This window comes from Myotis daubentonii, chromosome 1 (genome assembly GCF_963259705.1).
Source record: "Myotis daubentonii chromosome 1, mMyoDau2.1, whole genome shotgun sequence".
In the NCBI taxonomy this organism is placed as follows: Eukaryota; Metazoa; Chordata; class Mammalia; order Chiroptera; family Vespertilionidae; genus Myotis; species Myotis daubentonii.
This window is the reverse complement of record NC_081840.1, coordinates 187,695,869-187,716,566: the sequence shown is the minus strand read 5'-3', so window position 1 is coordinate 187,716,566 and position 20,698 is coordinate 187,695,869. Positions and strand designations below refer to the sequence as shown.

The window sequence follows — 20,698 nt, the reverse complement described above, 5'->3', positions numbered from 1 at the left end:
GCAGAGAACCCCAAACAAGAGGAATCCAAAGAGGACCACACCAAGACACATCATAATTAAAATGCCAAGAGCAAAAGACAAAGAGAGAATCTTAAAAGCAGCAAGAGAAAGACAGTCAGTTACCTACAAGGGAGTACCCACACGACTGTCAGCTTATTTTTCAACAGAAACTATGCAGGCCAGAAGGGAGTGGCAAGAAATATTCAAAGCGATGAATACCAAGAACCTACAACCTAGATTACTTTACTCAGCAAAGCTATCAGAAGGTCAGATAAAGAGCTTCACTGATAAGAAAACACTAAAGGAGTTCATCACCACCAAATTAGCATTATATGAAATGCTGAAAGTTATCCTTTTAGAAGAGGAAGAAGAAGGAAAAGGTAAAGATACAAATTATGAACAACAAATACACATCTATCAACAAGTGAATCTAAAAATCAAGTGAATAAATAATCTGATGAACAGAATAAACTGGTGAATATAATAGAATCAGGGGCATAGAAAGGGAGTGGACTGACTATTCTCAGAGGGGAAAAGGGTGTGGGGGGTGTGGGAAGAGACTGGACAAAAATCGTACACCTATGGATGAGGACAGTGGGGGTGCGGTAAGGGCAGAGGGTGGGATGGGAACTGGGTCAAGGGAAGCTATGGAGGGAAAAAAGAGGAACAACTGTAATAATCTGAACAATAAAGATTTAATTTTTAAAAAATAAAAAAAAATAAAAAGGTTCTGTCATTTTGACGTATGAAAAAAAAAAAAAAAGAATATTCACGAAAGTTGATGTAAATTCCACTCTAGCCAAATGATATGGGAACACAGTTCTTTGCCTAAAAATATAAACCACCTTCATTATCAACCCAAAAATGACTTTCCATATTAAGTTGACCTCAGTACTTGTCATATATTACCCTCTATAATAATGTGTCCTGGGGGCCTTTTTGGACTTCTTTAAGTTTTCTCTTTGAGGGGGAAAAAGGCAGCTTGTAGTGTGTCACTCAGTAAGTCAACCACAAGAGTGATGAGTAAAGGGAAGAAGTGGCAGAGATCATCCCAAAGCAGTGTATAAAAAATGTATGAGTGGGATGTCTATCTACAGATGTAAGTGTATACAAATCTAGATTTAGTTTCAGAGACCACTCAAGCCCATTCTTTAAAACTTTTTTAAAAAGAAGTATGAAGCACTATAAGTGTCTATGGCAGGTCTCGTGTCCAGCACCTCTTTTCTCTTCTTATATTAATTGCACCTCACTCTTCTTTAGGATAGCGACCCTTCGCATGCCATCTTTTGAAGAGTGACCCAATCCAAGATGACCGAATTGGAATCTCATTCCTGGGGATTTGAATCTTCAGGATGTGATGGTTGGAACCTAGCCATTCCAATCTTACAGAAAAATGGATTTTTTAAAAATATATTTTACTGATTTCTTACAGAGAGGAAGGAAGAGGGATAGAGAGTTAGAAACATTGATGAAAGAGAAACATCTATCAGCTGCCTCCTGCACACCCCCTACTGGGGTTATGCCCGCAACCAAGGTACATGCCCTTGACTGGAATCAAACCTGGGACCCTTCAGTCCACAGGCCAATGCTCTATCCACTGAGCCAAACCTGTTAGGGCCAGAAAATGGATTTTGACAGAGTTCTTGCTGTCTTGGTTCCTGTTGTCTTAAAGCTTGGCTGTTTAGCTTTTCCCTCAATTTCTGTGAGTTACCCAAAACACATCAAGCATATTCCATTTCTCCTCATGTTAGCCAATACTATTTCTCTTGACAACTAAAACACCCAACTGGTGAGGTTGGGATATTTTGAGAACAAACCACGTCTTGGTCCACTATTTATAGGGCACTGTTCTCAATGAGCATTTAAGCCACTACAAAAATCCCACCACTTCATCCATGATATCCTTTCAGGTTGATGGAAAGTCAAGAGCCACTTTTACATTCATCCTTCTATCCTAACATGAAATTCTCCATAGGCACTTAGCTGGTTCCCTACCTAAGGGCTTGATGTCTCTCTCTTTTTTTTTTAAATATATTTTATTGATTTTCTACAGAGAGGAAGGGAGAGAGACAAAGTCAGAAACATCGATGAGAGAGAAACATCAATCAGCTGCCTCCTGCACATCTCCCACTGGGGATGTGCCCGCAACCCAGGTACATGCCCTTGACCGGAATCGAACCTGGGACCTCTCAGTCCACAGGCTGACGCTCTATCCACTGAGCCAAACCGGTTTTGGCTTGATGTCTCTTGTTATTGCTGTCCAATACAGAGATAAATGTGCCCATCTCTTTTGACTTGCTTATTAAAAACTTTACTGCTGATCTACATGGGTAATAAATAAATGCCCCTGCATTTATGCTGAATTTTTTAAATCATATATGCCCCTATTCACATTAAGCATGTAATATTTACCTTTGAGTGTATGCAAATAACAAACACAATATCATGGAAATGCACAATATCACTCATAATATCAATCATGCATAATAATAATACCAATTCAAAAAGTACATCTATGAACTGCAATAAATAAGCACATGCACATTATAAAATATGCATCTGTATATATAAAAGGCTAATAAGCAAATTGTCCTCTTGGGAGTTTGACCAGGAGACCAGGAGTTCAATCGCTCGCTATGACGTGTGCTGACCACCGGGGGCAGCACGGAACATGGCGTGTGACCAGTGGTGGTGACAGGGTGCTGATGGAGCGAGGGTTAGAAGAGGTGGGGTGTGTGGGGGGGGGAGGGGAGGGAACTGCACAGTGGCAGTGCACAGGTGGGCGGCAAGGGAAGGAGGAGGCGGGGAGGTGGGGAGGCAGGGAATCTGATCGGCCCTGATCACTGGCCAGGCCTAGGGAACCTACCTGTGCATGAATTTCATGCACTGGGCCTCTAGTAACTCTATAAAGAGAAATATGTAAGTCTACCTATATAGGCACACTACAACCCCCTCCAAATGTCCTCTCTACTACTCCTACTATGAATTTGGGATGCTAGCTTTTAATCTGTACCTCAGCAATGACTCATTAATAGTCATGGTTCTGAAGCAGCTTATAAACAGACTAAAGGGGAGGGCAGGCAGTTAAAACAAATTAGTAGTTTAAATCGCCCACAAATAACTCTTGGACAGAAAAACTAAGTCATTTTTTTTTTTTACTTTCCTAAGATATATTTCAAGGCAACTATAGAAAACAAAAGTATGGTCATATTTAACATGGGGAAGATGAGTCAAATAGTATTGATGTGATTTTCTGAACTGAGAAACAGAAGAATTAGGAGGAATATTTTTTAAGAAATAAACTTTGAAATGTCATCTATATGATTCAACCATGAACAAATATAATTTCAAGATACCAATACTGATTAGATTCTATACTAAGTAGATTCTATAGGAATTTCTTCTTAGGAATACTATTTTGGCATACATTTAAATTTTACTTATTGAGAGTAAAATTTTTTTTTTTTTTGAGAGAGAGAGAGAGATCAATTGTTGTTCTACTTATTTATGTATTGGTTGATTCATGTATGTGCCCTGATGAGGGATCAAGCCCCCAACCTTGGTGTATGAGAACAATGCTCTAACCAGCTAGTTACCTGGATAGGGCTATTTTGGCAAAATTTTAGTTAACAAGACCACTTCAAACAAAAAGGATTGTGTAATTTAATTATTTTACCAATTTAAACTTGACCCTAAACTTTAAATCCTTTGCTCACTATAAACTCTTGTGTTTACTTTCCTTTTGTTGGCTACTTCTTTCTGCCTCTGCCTCTGGTTCCTATTCTTCTCGCTTCCTAAATATAAGTATCGTAGGCATATTTAGGGGGCAAAGTGTACTTGGGGAATCTGTACCTTCTGCTCAAATTTTCTGTGAACCTAAAATTGTATAAATAAACAAACAAACAAACAAACAAACATAAATACATATGCTCCAAGGCTCTACACTTCAGCTGTTCCCATCTGAGCATCCTCAACTCTATCCACTGCCCCAGCTTCAGTTACCTCCCTAATGCCCATATCTTCAAATTCCTCTCTCTGGCCCTGTATCTCTCCAGAGTTCCCACAACTCCTGGCTGTCTGTTAAACATCTCTATCTGCACATCCTGTTGGCAGTTCATATTCAATATGTCTTAGAATTCATCAAATGTTTTTCTTCTGTTCTGTTTTCCATATTTCCTAGTCATCCCAAAACTTTCAGCTCAGTTCAGCTCATCTTTGATCCCACTACACATATTCTTGCATGCCAGTTGCCAAGTTGTAGGAATCCCACTCAATGATGTTATGCAATCTTTTCCTTTTCACTATGTCCACAGCTACTTCTCTAGCTCCTAATCATTCCTATTATTGTATTGTATTGCATTGCATTGCATTATTGTGTTGTAGCTACTGAAGTAGCCTCCAAATTGCTCCACCACTTCCTCTCCACTTCTGTTTCACTCCCCATCATGTAACCTAATTACTTTATCTTCTTGAGTATAAGCCAATCAGGAAACTCTTGTTTATATTGTCACTCAGAAACTCTTTATGTGTTCCATGATGACACCAATTAAATTTCACTGTTCTCCCTCCTTCCCCATATTTGCCATGTTTATATCTTTACTTCTATATTTTTCCCATACAGACTGGCATTCTCTCTCTTTCTGATCTCTTTGTGCTTAAATGGCAAATATTCTCTAAGACTTTCCTCTCTGAACTCTTCCTTGGGCCCTAGGATCAGAGTAATCATTCTTATTCTGTCCTTTGAATTCCCACCCCTTTTACCCTCCATCTATCTTCCATCCCTTCTCTCCTCTTCTCTCTCTCCCTCCCTCCCTTCTTCTTTACCTTTCTATCCCCCTCTCCTTCCCTCCTTCTCTCTCTAAAAGTCAACAAAAACATATCTTTGGGTGAGGATTTAAAAGAAAAAGAAAGAAAAATATAGAGTGCTCAATTCAGCAGCACATGGACTAAAAAATTGGAAGGATACAGAAATCAGCATGGCCCCTGTGCAAGGATGACACACAAATCTGTGAAGCGTTCCATATTAAAAAGCACAACTAGCTGAAACCGGTTTGGCTCAGTGGATAGAGCGTCGGCTTGTGGACTGAAAGGTCCCAGGTTCGATTCTGGTCAAGGGCATGTACCTTGGTTGCGGGCACATCCCCAGTAGGAGATGTGCAGGAGGCAGCTGATTGATGTTTCTCTCTCATCGATGTTTCTAACTCTCTACCTCTCTCCCTTCCTCTCTGTAAAAAATCAATAAAATATATATATATTTTTTTTAAAAAGCACAACTATCCCATAGCCAGAGTTGCTCTGTCCCTTATGCCCAAGACCAATTCAAGCTCAGAATAGCTCAAAAGAACTGAATTCTTCCCTGGGGCAAGCCCTCTCTCAGGAAGCTCATCAGATTTTCATGCAATGGGCTTCTCCTGAGCTTACCCAGCCATTCCCCACACTTGTCTATACTTCTGCCCAGATTCAAACCATAGTCACTGTTCCTTACTCTACTGTAAACTCTCAAACACCCCTGTTTAAATAATCTATATCCTCACCAAAACATTTAACAGTTTCTTACACACCATCAGCCCTTAATGGTAAATATAAAATAAACAGTAAAAATTAATGACTATTTAACAACATTTCAAAATTAATCCAAACATTTCTCATCTTTATGTCTGATAATGCAGGCCCTAACTGTTTAAGCCTAGGTCTCTTCTTTATTTTTCTAATACTTATACTCCCTTAAAATAGCAGGTGTCTTCTGAATAATTTTCAAAAAGAGCTTGGTGCCTGGTTCACAAGGTTGTTGTTAGGATTAGAGAAGAGAGTACACAGAAAGTACTTAGCAGAGTCTCTGGCATGTGATCTGTTCTCAACAAATGTTAGTTTATATCATTCTTGCTATGAAAGCTAGATTTACTTTTAACTGTTCCAAAACAAATTCTATAAAGAAACATCCTCAAAAGTGACTATTTCTTAAATTATACATAAAAGATGACCTTAAAACTTCCCACCAATACACAGAGCTTTAAATGTCCCTTTCACCAAACAGGGAAGGGAAAACTCAAGAATTCCAAGTGAAAACATGGGAGACTCCATGGCTGAACGAAGCTTAAGTGAGATGGCAGGTTAAATTGCTGGAACTGAGACAATAAAAGGCCCCAGGGGAAGGACATTTCACAGTCGAAGAGGAAATGGTACATCCTTTCTCCTACACACAAATCCATAATTGGAAAAAAAGACTGAGCACCCTTCCTCCCACCACTGACCTTCTAAGTAGGTGTGGCGGGCCAAACTCCATCCTCAACAGTCATACTGATTTTGATCTTTTTAACACCTGGTCCAGTTTGCAAAGCCGCTAAGTAAAACTTAACCCGGTTAGTTTCTCTCCATTCAACTTACATTGTACTTCCAAATTTCCTTTCTCTCAGAACAGATTAAGCAGCACCTCCTACATTGTCCTGGTTATAACCCTCACGAGATGCTAGATCTGCCATGTTGAAGATACCTTCACAGAACGCTCAAGGTGAGTTGAGACTCTGAGGCCAGAAACAGAAAGGGAATGGAAGTCACCTACAAAATCTATGATTCATAGCAGGTAATGAGTGAAAAAAGAGTGATCCTCTGAAATTAGACCATTTCCATTATTAACTTTAAAATAAATATAGAGTGACTATACTTAATAAATTGAACGTTTAAGTCTCCGCCACACAGGTTCTATTCTATTCCATCTCTAAGCATTATCTAACAACTTTCTTGAAAACTGCTACAGAAATGAATCATAACCAATGAAAAAAGAACAGTCTTCATTTCTGACCATGTTAAAAATATTAAAACATTTTTAAAAGGTTAAAACCATTATAAAAGTTTAACATTCACTTCAAATTTTAAAAGAAAAAAGAACTATATAAGGCTGCGCAAATACCAAAGTGAGTTAATTGCCTAACACTAGCAAGTATTTAACAGAATTGTTTTAAGTCTTAAGAATATAAAAATCTCAACCATAACCCCACCAGGTAGAAAATAATATATTCTTACTTTATTTTCAGATAGGGCTATTCTATGAATATGAGAGGATAATGATAGCTGAATTTAATAACCTAATTTTTAATTTCATAAGCATTTTGGGCATTGCCCAATAAGCTTTCATATAACAAAGAGTAAAAACTTGACTACTGTGAAAGTTGAATAATAATAAGAAAATGTAGGAGGAACCAAGATGGCGGCATAGGTAAGCACCTGAACTTGCTGCCGCACACAACCACATTAAAGCTACAACTAAAAGACAAAGCGAATATCATCCAGAACCATGGGAAGGCTGGCTGAGTGGAAATTCTACAACTAGTAGGAAAGAGCAAAGCGCATTGAGTCCCATAGGAGGTGCAGAGGTGTGGAAGTGTGGAGGTATGAAGGCGCGCACGAAAGGGGCTGGCAGCTGGGTACGCTGTTGTCTTTTTCATTCGGGAGGGAGATACAAGCTCCCGACTGCTCTGAATTCTAGTTCTGGGTGAGAATTTGGGGACCCAGAGTCATATGTGGAGAAACTGGACTGTCTGGTATCGGGCCAGAATGTGAGGGCAGCTTTCTCGCAGAGGTGCTTGCAGCAGTCATTGTTCCTGCATGGGGCTACAGGACACAGACCCCGGGGCCTCTCCAAGGCAGAGCAGACTGGCAGCCATTGCAGTTTGCTCTGCCCTGGTGACCCCGAGACCCCGCCACACCTAATTTACAACCCCACCCAAGCTGTGCACAGAGCCTTTTGCATATGAATGGCCTGGCCTTTCTCCGCCTAAAAGTCTGTCAATCTATAGCTGGGTCAGAGAACCCCAGATCTTCCAAAAGAAGGCCTAAGGCTCGGCAGCAGCCTGCATTGCTTCACAGCTGGGCCTCATCTGGGCACCTCCAAACCCCAAACAAAGAGGAGGAATCTGCAGATCTCTCTGCAGCTCCTGCTGGGTGGCCTCAGGCAGTGGCTGACGTTGCACCTCCTTGGAGATCCAAGAGGCAGTCTACTCAGTGGTCAGAGTGGGACCATCCAGATTACAACTCTTCACATCCATAAGAGACACACTCAGGGGGCAGACTCAGTGAGCACCATAGCCTCAATGAAGCAAGTCCTGCCCCATAAGGGTGTCTCCACCACAGAAGTTCTCCCATTGTAGACACAACTGGTCCTCACAGCCAATTGGCCTGGAGGTCAATTCCTCCCAGTGATACCAAAAGCAATCAAGGCTTAACTACAACAAGACTGTGCACACAACCCACAAAGGGGTGCACCAAGAGTGTCCACCTCAGGTAATTAGGGAGGCTGAGCCATTGGGCCTATAGGACACCTAGCACACCAAGCCACTCTATCAACACAGGGAAGCAGCCAACATGCAGAGACAAAGAAACATGTCACAACTGAAAGAAATGGAGGGAAGCAAACTACTGGATATAGAGTTCAAAACCACGGTTATAAGGTTACTCAAGAATCTTCTAGAAACCTCTGACAAATTTAGTGAGACCCTCAAGGATATGAAAAAGGACCAATTAGAAATTAAGCATACACTGACTGAAATAAAGAATAATATACAGAGATCCAACAGCAGACTAGAGGATCCCAAGAATCAAGTCAAAGATTAGAAATATGAAGAAGTAAAATAATCACTCAACCAGAAAAGCAAAAGGAAAAAAGAATCCAAAAATATGAAGATAGTGGAAGGAGCCTCTGGGACAACTTCAAGCATACCAATATCCGAATTATAGGGGAGCCAGAAGAAGAGAGAGAACAAGATATTGAAAACCTATTTGAAGAAATAATGACAGAAAACTTCCCCTACCTGGTGAAAGAAATTGACTTACAAGTCCAGGAAGCACAGAGAACCCCAAACAAGAGGAATCCAAAGAGGACCACACCAAGACACATCATAATTAAAATGCCAAGGGCAAAAGACAAAGAGAGAATATTAAAAGCAGCAAGAGAAAAACAGTTACCTACAAGGGAGTACCCATACGACTAAGAGCTAATTTCTCAACAGAAACTATGCAGGCCAGAAGGGAGTGGCAAGAAATATACAAAGTGATGAATAGCAAGAACCTACATCCAAGATTACTCTACACAGCAAAGCTATCATTTAGAATTGAAGGTCAGATAAAGAGCTTCACTGATAAGAAAAAGCTAAAGGAGTTCATCACCACCAAACCAGCATTATATGAAATGCTGAAGGGTATTCTCTAAGAAGAGGAAGAAGAAGAAAAATGTAAAGAGAAAGAATTATGAACAACAAAGTGACAACAAATACATATCTATCAACAAGTGAACCTAAAAATCAAATGAATAAAAAACCTGATGAACAGAACAGACTGGTGAATATAATAGAATCAGGGGCATGGAAAGGGAGCAGACTGACAATTCTTAGGGAGAAAGTGTTGTGGGGGTGCGGGAAGAGTTTGGACAAAGAGGTTACACCTATGAACAAGGTCAGTGAGGCGGGGGAAGGCCTGGAGTGGGGTGGGGACTGGGTGGAGGGGAGCTATAGGGGGAACAAGAGGAACTGTAATAATCTGAAAAATAAAGATTTATTTTTAAAAAAAAAGAAAGAAAATAAAATGTAGGCAGAGTGTACATTCAATCTACATTTGATGCATACATTAAAGGAAGAAGAAAAATTCTATTTCCAATAATTTTTGAGGTAATTTCTTTACAATTTCATGAAGGTAACACAGACTCAGAGTAATAATTCCTCTTTTTTTTTTCCCTGAAAAGCACAGTTTCTGGACTTTTTACCTGTTTACACAATTAACATTAAAAAGAACAAAACCCTGAGAACAATGTTGTCCTACATATTTAATAAGCATGTTGTTTTCCAGTACAAACAAATTAAACAAAACAGTAAAATTGCAAGCAAATGTCTCTCAAATTAATATAAAAGAAAACTTATTATCTCACTTGTATAATGTAATATCTGAAGAAATTTGAAATATTATATTAAATTATTATTAGGTTTAAGTATGAAGAACCTATATTGAAAACTTTAAAATAGTTTTTTTTAAATAATTGCATGATTCATCCCTATTGCTTGTTAGAAAATTAGTGAAGCCCAGGCTGGTGGCTCAGTGGTTAGAGTGTAGGTGTCTGGGGTTCGATTTCTGGTCAAAGGCACATACCTGGGTTGCAGGTGCACTCCCCAGCCCTGGGTTGGGACACATGTGGGAGACAACCAATGTGTCTCTCTCACATCAATGTCTATCTCCTTCTCTTCCTTTCTCTCTCTGCCCCCGCTTCCTTCCACTCTCTCTAATCAATGGAATATTATCAAGTGAGGATTAACAACAAGAAATAAGTGAAAATATCAATACACAACCCACTCAAAAGTGGCTCATTTTGATATTGAATTATTTCCATGCATAATCTGAACAATATCTTTTAACATATAACCAGATTATAATCAGACCATATTAAAAGACAAAAAAAAATGACATGAAAATGTGACTTGTAAATGCAAAGATTGTCACAAGTACAGTTTAGTGATCAATATTTGATTTACATAAGTAGGGTCTACAATTATTGTAACTTAAGTTTACTGCTCCCTTCGATAGCTCAGCTGGTAGAGTGGAGGACTGTAACTTAAGTTTACCCCAATTGAGAAAGAAATAATTTACCTTTGAAGATTTAATGTATCTTGTTTTCCATTGTCAGGACTATAATGTTTAACCTAATGCATTTCCTTTTAAGCTTTAACTGCCCAAATCTTTCGAGCAATCTTTATTTCCTAAGTGTTTAATCTTGTTCCCTTCATATGCTTGAAAATACTCCCATTCACCTCCTTCACATGGTCTTTGCTCTGATCTTTCCTTAAGTGACGTAGCTGTCACTGTCCTAAGATGAGATCTCCTCAAGTGCTTTCAAAAGTAAGTAAAAGGGAGAGACTTCAAAAGAGAGCGACAGAGAGAAGGAAGGATGGAAAGAAAGAAGGATGAAGGCAGAAAGGTATGCAGGTACCTATACATACCTGATCCTCAGAATTGTCAGAGATCTGCTGTTTTGATGGTGAAAACAACACTAGCCTTGTCTAAATAAGTGCACGCTGACAATGTTCTATGATTTTTAAAGTCGAGGCAATGACAATGCGGTATGAGTAATAAAGTAAAACACTGAGCATAACTAAAAAGCATAATAATTATTGTTACTGAATATTTATTATGTCTCAGGACCTGTACTAAGTGCTTACATGGGTTATTTATTCTCACAATAACTGATGCAACAGGTTTAATTATTAACTTATAATTTATTATTTTAGCAATGAGAACAGGAGACTTGGAATTGTTTTATGCCTAGGTGATGAAGCTAGGATTCATACTGCTCTCCACAGTCTGTTCTTAACCAGTATGCTTCTTATTGTTATTAAATAAAATGTGTGTTGTTAGTCTGATATATATTTTCTAAAGGACGTAACTGGCTTATGAGAATTTATGCTTCATGAGAAGTAGGCAGAGGGCAGCCAGCTCAAATAAAATAGTGAAATAAATAACAATTTTATATTGCCAAACCAAGCATTTGAGTAAGTTGAGGAGAAGGAAAAACTGAATTGGAGAGGATAGGACGCTGCCCTGAGACCCCTCAGGAGTAATCCAGATTCAGAACCGGGTGTTACACAGGGAAGATGCCGGACACAGGGTTGTGAATCCAGTTCCTTCTCTCATAAGTAGAAATGTGTGACATGGATTTCAGTGCTCAACTTCTCTGGGCATTACTTTCCTCATCCGTAAGTGGGAATGGTTCTACAATAGCCAAGGGCCCTGCAGCCCCATGACTAAAACGCTGGGAGGACACGCAGACCCTTACATTCCCCTGCAAGGTGTGCTCACATCTCCATGGTGGCCTACACTGGGAAGGGCATCTGCTCCATATTACTGAGAGTCAAAGCAGAGTCTTGGGACCCAACTCCTATTTAGTCAGAGTAAATGCTTCTCCTTAGAGAGATCCCATTTCACAGAGGAGAAATATTCCACGCTAGAGAAGCCCTACGTAAGTCCATGGCTCAGTAAATGAGCCAGAAGTAAGCAGTGACCAGATATTCCGTCCACTAAGAAGTGTTTCATCAGCACAATATAACTTAGAAAAAAGTCTGCCCTCAAATTTCTCCCTGAAATTTCACCAATTATGAGAGAGGCATCTGAAGTTAAAAAAGAAAGCCATTGCTGAGGCAATTAGGATGGTTCAGACAAGAAGCTACTTATCATCCCTACTTAGTGTGGAACAGTTCATCACCTTGATAGAAATGACACCTAAAGAAACATAAGAATTAATCTGATCCTTTTCTTTTATCCTCACCCTCCAAAGAAAGAGAATGGGCAAAGTCAAGATTAGACTTAAGTAAAACTGTGAAGAAAGGGAAATGTACGGCCTCTTCTTTTGTTCATCTCCTTCCTGATGGTCTATTTTCCCAGGCATTGCCTGATTCTTCAGACCTTTCCTGACGTATGCTTCGTCTCCACAGTCCACCTCACCTCTCTTTTCTCCCATCCCTTCAGTGTCCTTCAAGGAGCGAGTCTGCTCCACTGCTAATGCAATTTGACCTAAGCTAAAAACTCATAAAGAGTATGATATTTGCATTTCCTAATAGTGGAAATTCCAGGCAAAATGACTATCAGCTCGAGTGGGATGGGGCTTTATGATCCCCTTGTACCTGTGGACAGTGCAAATCAAATTCTTCTCTGAGAGCAATCCAAGGGTGTGTGGGAGGGGGCGCAGTAAAGAATCATGAAAGAATTTAAGAGGCTGGGATGAGCCAGAACCAGCCTTCTAGGGCCTCACCCCAAGCAGGAAATTGCTGCACAGCTCCATGGCTTCCCTGCACTGGTGCCCAGGCAGCTGGCCAATTCACTAACCCCTTCCCTGGCCTCACTCAGACGGCATCGTGGCATCATTTGTGCAACCCTGGCCCCACAGTAACCCTGGCTGGCTTGAGAAAAGTTGGCAGAGAGAGTCCAGGGTGTGCTATTTAAAACTATAAGCAGCTACTGTGGACAGAGATGAGCTGCTTTAGTGGCAGAGGATAAGGCCACATGCAGAAGCTTTTCACCTGCCATAATGAAATTCACTCACCTGCTGCAGTTAGGCAGCCCAATTTGATAGAAAACAGCTCAGTCCATTTGTTAATTGCTGGTGCTCACCTGGCTATCCCATCCCGCAAATTTTTCATAGTCATATTGCTTGGTTTCAAATCATTAAGATTAGATTTTCAGCTTCAATATATATTAACTATGTATACTTATCTCTATATATAAAAGCCTAAGTGACCGGCCGACCAGCCGGTAACTATGATGCACACTGACCACCAGGGGGCAGATGCTCAATGCAGGAGCAGAAACCAGAGGCATGGAAACATGTTACAGACTGATGAATCTCAGAGAGAAGGGGGGAGGGCAGGAAGAGATTAACCAAAGATCTTATATGCATACTAGAGGCCCGGTGCATGGTGCACCAGTGGGGTCCCTCGGCCTGGCCTGTGGGGATCAGGCCAAAACCGGCCCAGTACTGGATTCATGCACCGGTGGGGTCCCTTGGCCTGGCCTGCAGGGATCAGGCCAAAACTGGCTCTCCGACATCCCCCGAGGGGTCCTGGATTGTGAGAGGGCGCAGGCCAGGCCGAGGTACCCCACCGGTGCATGAATCCGTGCACTAGGCCTCTAGTACAGCAGTTCTCAACCTGTGGATCGCAACCCCTTTGGAGGTCAAATAACCCTTTAACAGGGGTTGCCTAAGACCATCGGAAAACATATATAATTACATATTGTTTTTGTGATTAATCACTATGCTTTAATTATGTTCAACTTGTAACAATGAAATTGGGGGTCACCACAACATGAAGAACTATATTAAAGGGTCACAGCATTAGGAAGGTTGAGAACCACTGCTCTAGTATATTATATATATTTACACCTAAATGGTCTATTTTATATAAACATACATATGTATACCTTTTTATACATATGTATATGGGTAGGGAATGCATAAATAAATAGAGATCTATATACTAGTATGTGTCTATGTTTGAATTCAAACTGCCCAAGCTATCTGCAATATTAGGAAGATTCCCTGGTACCAGGATTATATAACAGTGGGAAACACAGATTCTGAATGCAGGTATCCAGTCTTGTGTGAGACACAGGACAAGACATGCATTCCTCTGGACATCTAACCCATAAATGGAAACTGCTGTTAGGATTAAGATAATTCCCTTAAAGGACAGATCTTTGCTTCACACATAATAGTCAGTGCTCATAAAGTATAACTAGTATTAGTGGTATGATTAAACATCTGTGGTTGCTCAGGAGGACCACAGTGACAGATTCATTTTCTTCTGGAAGTCAAACTGTATCTCTGCCAACCCTGATAATCTGACCCTGTGTTCTCCCTTGTCCTCTTAATTCATAAAATATGCTCAATGAGAACCTTACCTAGGGAACTCCTATCCATCCTTAAAAAGTCACCTCAACTACCATTTCCTTAGGGAACCTTCCCTGATTCCTAGATTAGGTCACATGACTTCGTTATTTATTTCATAAAACAATGTCTCCTTCCTTTATAACAGTTATGCCAGTTTATCTTTATTTACACAGTTGGGTGACTTTTTAAAAAGCATGTGGAATTTAATGAACAAATTGAACTACCAAGCAAAATAGAGGCAGGGTCATAGTTAGAGAGCAGTCAGACAGCTTTGGTGGGGGGTTGGAGTTGGGGGTGGGGAGTGAGGGGGGAATTGAACAAAAAGGAAAAAAGAGAACTCATGGACATGGACAACAGTGTGAAAATTACGAGGGGGAGAGGGGCGGGTGGAGGTGGAAGAGGACATAGAGAAGATAAATGGTGTTGGAATAAATAAATAAATCAAAGTAAATAATATAGTATAAATAATAAAATCAATTTTAAAAAAGTAATGTCTGTATTTCCCACTCTATCTGAACTCCATAGGGGCTTTTTGCATTGCCTCTTTTGCATTACATCCTCAGCACTGAAAGTAGGTAGCATTGCAGTAGGTTCTCAATAAATACTTACTGGATGAATGCAAGACTCAGCCAAGTTCTATCTAGGTGTCAATCAATCCATTTATTTTCTCTTAAGAAGCAGAAAGAGGAAGAATTCACTCCTTGGAATATAAAAAATCCTGGGAGTTACCAAGGGACACAGAGTTGGAAAGTCTGGTACTTGTCTAAAAGGAGTCAAACAATCCAAGAAACTAAAGAGGTGTGGCTTTCCATACTTGGCTTGAGAAACATTTTAATGTTCCATCACGGAGAAACCACAGGAAGAAATGAACGGTTAGAAGGCAGAGTTCTAGGTACCAAAGGGAAAGGCAGGAGAGGAATTTTGCACAGAAGAAGCATTTATTCAATTAAGTTTCATGAGATCTGGAAGGTGATAGCCAGCAGATTGTCCACGGAATGTATTTCAGTAACTCATCATATGTTTATTGTGTTCCTACTGTGTATCAAGCATGGTACCTGGTTTTGTGGATACAAGAGTAAGCATTACAGACACGGGTCCAACTCTTATGGAATTTCTAGGTTAGCATGAAAGAGAAGCCTATAAACAAAAATTTATGTGATCAGTGCTCAGGAAGAACTACAGGTTGCTATAGTAACGTCCTTGACTGGAAAGTCAACACATAAGCACAATTTATTTTCTTCCAAGGAATTAATCCAAAGCATAGTATTTTATAATGTCTTTTTTTTTTTTTAAATTAAGCAACAGGAAGCCATGCTGATCTGTATCTGTTTTTGTTGCCTAATAGGAGTAAATTAATTTAAGAGACACACTATGCTGTTACTATGGTGTTGAACTCAGTGTGGGTTGAACTCAGTATGATGTTGCCCCCTTTACTTGCTCTATATGAAAAAAGAGGAGATTGGAAAACGAGAGGAGAAAAAACTTAGTTATAAAAACCACAGCATTGAAACACTATTCAGGTTGAAGGAGTTGATTTAGATGAAATTTTAGAAAACTTAAACTTTCAAGTTCATAGCACTCCTTTCATTTGTGAAACTTACACACAGAGAAATCTAAAAACATCAAAGAAAGGTCTATAATTCACCTTTCAAAATAGTAATAAATCCTCTATTGCAATATATTCACACCATTCAGTCTGTCAATATTAATTCACTGAGAACATGCTTTATGCCAAGCATTATTTAAAACCCAGCGGGGGAAGTTCTTGTCCTTAGTAGAGACAAACATGCCTCCCCCAAACAATAAATGTAAAAAATTAATTTGATAAATTTGAGATGCAAATAATGGCTACAAGTAAGATTTAAAACACTGATATAGTATAGAATGACTAGGGTTTCTGTTTTAGCTAGAATGGCCAGGAAAATTCATATTGAGGAAATGGAATCTGTCAACACCCAAATGATGAGTAGGAACCTCTATTTAAAGATCTAGAAAAGAGTATTCTCAGAAGTCTTAAGAAACAGAATTTTCAAAAGGTCAGAGATGGGAAAAATTTAAATTATTCAAAAGACAAAAGGAAGCCAAAACTGGCTGAATATAGTGAACAAAGGGATGATATCAGAGAACTGTGCTAAGACCACATCTGGAAGAACAGTGGTTCTCAAAATGTCACCTGAGAATTTGGTAGGAATACAAACTCTTATACCCCTCCACAGACCTACTGAGTCAGATACCCAAATTGGCGCCCAGAAATCTGTTTTAATAAACCCTCCATGGGAATCTTATACTTTCTAAGGTTAGAGGCCTTTTGAACACAACAATGATTCTCAACTCTAGATGCATATGAGAATCATCTGGAGCAGCATGTAATCTACTCATGCTGAGCCTTCCCCTGGACCAAATTAATGCATCTCTGGGGTTGGGGTATAGGCACCTATATATTTTTAACAGCTCTTTAGGTGATCATGATAAACAATGATTACTGGAACTACTGACATGAGAATCTTAAAAGTCATGGTAAGATTTTAATGGGAAGTGACTGAAGGCTTTAAAGAGAGAAAAGTTCACCAAATTCAGAAAGTTCGCTTCAGCTTCTATGTAAGGACAAAAAGGGGCGAAAATGAACAACAACAACAAAACACACACACACACACACACACACACACACACACACACACACACACACACAAAACAAACAAACAAACAAAAAAAAACAGGAGGTCACTGCAGTATCCAGGGAAGAAATGAGGGTTTGGACAAAAGTTGTAGCTTTGAAGATTTAATAAGTAGATTCAGAACATATTTTGTAGAAAAACCTCAAGACTTATTTATGGATTTTATGGGAGAGATGAGAAAAAGAAAAAAGAAAAATCTAGCATAAGCCTAGTTTTTTGGCCTGAGAAACAGTGCCCAGACTTATTTTTGGAGGAAATCGTGCAGGGGTGGCTATGAAGGATTAATCTTCAGCCTAGTTATAATTGAGATGACTATTAGACATCCAAGTGGAAAAGCTGAGTAGGCAGCAGGATACCCTTAGAAGTCTGGAGCTGGGAGGAGTAGTCAGGGCCATACAGAGGCATCACTGTATAGATGGTATTTGAAGCCATAAAATTGGAAGAGATCATCTAGGTTGAAAGTGAATATACAGAAGAGGGTAGGTAAAGCATAGAACTGATGCATGGAGAGTACAGGGTTGACTCATGGGAGCCCAAGGAGCATGATAGCCCCAGGACAACTGAAGATCTTGAGGCCTCTGTGTTGTCCATGGCACAGCCCCACACAAGTTCTTGAAAGCAAAGCGATTCAGAAGCTTGAGAGCACCTCTTAGTGACTACTGGTTACTGAATAACTTACATGACTATCCACTTCTAAGTGCCACCTACCATCAGGAAATCTTTATATGAATGAAGAGAGGAATCTGAGAATCAGACACATTAAGTGGCATGTCCAATTTCACTCAGTTTCTGTATTCCACCGGAACTTGGCCTGGGGAGATGGCATTCACTGGGAGCTTCCAAGGAACATGTAGACTCCAGGCAAGGGAACCAAGAGAGGAAGCTGTAGTTGTACACAGTTAATCCAATCTGGGACTGACAGGTGCTGAGTCAAACTGGCTGGGATTATGACTGGGCAGTGGGCAAGGGCCAATACAGTACTACACACCAAAAAAAAAAAAAGCTGAAATTCCATACCAGAGACAGTTAGTCAGCTGGGAAAAACCAGTATCCAGTATCATTGCACACAAACATGAAACAGGCAGTAGAGTTATGGAGTGTGTCACTGAGAACTTGTTAGAAATGTAACTAGAATCAGAAACTCTAGCAATCCATGTCCTCACAAGCTCTCCAGGAGATCCTGATGCCCGCTAAGGTTAGAGGCCCCTTGGGGAGAACAATGAGTCTCAGCTTCAGTTGCATATTCCTCAGATGCAACATATGAAGAACTCTGCCAGGGAAATGGCTTCATCAACACAGCTGGCACTACATTCCTATGGTGAGGTAACTTGGTACTTCCCTTACTGCATGTCCAAGGAACAGTCTCATACATATACACACACACAGCCATGTGCTGCTTAGCAACAGGGATACATTCTGAGAAATCCAGTTAGGCAATTCGTTATTGTGTGAATATCATAGAAATATTATTATTATTGTTAATATCATAACATATATTATGTATTATTGTGTGAACATCATAGAAATCTAGTAATAATATAATATATTATTACATATATATTATATATAATAATATAGTAAGAAACCTTAGAGCATGTTACTGTACAAAACAACATGAGATTAAATCAAGCACAAGAGAAAAAAGCATTCAATCAAGAGACTCAGTAAATATGAGATCTGTAAGGCTGCTGCTGTCCTAATAGGTCATACTGTTTTACAGAACACTTATTTTATAAGTAGAAAGAGTACTCTCTAAAATAATAATAAAAAGTATTGTGTAGTAAATACATAAACCAGTAATATAGTAATTATCATTATTAAGTATTATGGACTGTACTTAATTGTATGTGCTATACTGTTATATGACTGGCAGCACAGTAGGTTTGTGTACAACAGCATGGTCACAAACAGATGAGTACAGCATCACTAGGTCACAGGAATTTTATAGCTCCATTATAATCTAATGGGACCACCATTCTCCATGGGGTCAGTCATTGACAAAAACCTCATTATACAACGCATAACTGTATACTTACATATGTATGTGTGTTTGTATATACATTATATACATATACATATATATGTATACATATATTTCTCTTTACATGGTTATTTCCACATTTTATTAGAAGTTCCTCAGTGCCTTCATAAACACAGGACACATATACTTAGTGATTTAAAAATTAATTTTAAAATGTAGATAAAGCATTATTAGAAAGTGACCACATCTCAAAGTTTGGAAAAGTAACACTCACCTATACCATTCCCACTTCAGACTATGATTAATTAAATAATGGTCAGTGTGATGCTTTGATTTCTTCCTTGGGATAAAATGCACTGTCCACAAGGATAAATAAAACACTAACTTAGTTATAGAGTCATAGAAAGAACGTCAGTCCTAGGATCTGGGGAAGCTTATAGTTAATAATTTCCTAATTTTAGATTCCTGGGCCCATAAGAACCAGTGGAGGCAGTAATGAAGATCTGGAACGACTGTTACTGTGTCATATGCTGAAGAAATTGGTACAGGTCTATGAATAATTTAATCTCTTTATTGGAAAATATTTGAACCAGTGTAGAGGGAGAGTAATTTGTACTCATTGGGAACTTTGACCAGCAATTTTATGTTTTTTTAATTATTAACAGCTAGGGAGAAATGATTAATTATTTAATAAGCATTTTATCTGGTTCACAAAATATTTCATAATATAAGGTCCAATAGGTGGAACAGAAAGAATCACTGATCTAATTCCAACCCCCAAGTTTTAAGTATGGGAAAGAGTAAGAAGGTAATTCTATAAATACAGCCCAAATGTAAAGGCATCCTTATAAATTAATATACTTTTATTAACATTTTTCCAAGTGCAGTATATAAAATGGGGCCCCTCCCTGAAAACTGTAGATCAATGGTGAGGGTCTAGGACCAATATGGCTTGGAGTCTCCCCTCATCATTATGTCAAGTCTAAATGTGGTCCCATAGTTGAAGCCAAAGGTGACAATGCATGCAGCTGACCAAATAGAAACAGGTATCTCACAGGGACTTAATTTGATCTGAACCCGCATCACTATGCTTAGTCCGCATTCTTGTCCTGGCAGCCAGTTAATACCATCCTCCGAGCCAGGTATGCACAATAAAGGACTATATGAAGCCAGGCAGGAAAGCATGAAATATTGGCACCCTCTAAGCAAGATCAAGTATCCTGAAAGCCCAAAGGAAGTATTGCCCCAAGATTCCAATCACTGTGTTAAAAGCATAGTGTTTCACAGATAATGCTAAATAAAACGTTTCCCACTGTGTTTGGTTGCTAACATTTGCAGAATCTCTCACTAAGTGCTGTTCTTCGTTTTCTCTTGGGCTTCACATGCTCAGACTGGGTCCTGCCATGTTCATATGACACCCAGGCATCTAACAGCACAGTCCTCTCAATCTATAAAGAACTTCCATTTAGGGACATCACCAGACAAAAGTAAGCCTTCCAGAAATCTCATACATTTAAACTGGGGTTGGGAAGTCCTATCACTTAATTTAAAAAAAACCATCAAGACCACTTTGATAATGCCATTTAACTTCAAAAATGAATTTTCTGGTAGTTCAAGCTAGGGGCC

General features: G+C 39.4%; 1 protein-coding gene and 1 non-coding gene across 2 annotated transcripts in view; one reads left to right on the top strand and one right to left on the bottom strand.

Annotated features, from left to right (window-relative positions):
* Nucleotides 1–20,698, bottom strand: part of ADAMTS3 (ADAM metallopeptidase with thrombospondin type 1 motif 3) — a 252,994-nt gene that overhangs the window by 193,180 nt on the left and 39,116 nt on the right. The window lies entirely within an intron of this gene.
* Nucleotides 4,923–5,028, top strand: LOC132224118 (U6 spliceosomal RNA). Its single transcript, XR_009450597.1, has one exon. It is a non-coding gene; the product is annotated as a U6 spliceosomal RNA (small nuclear RNA).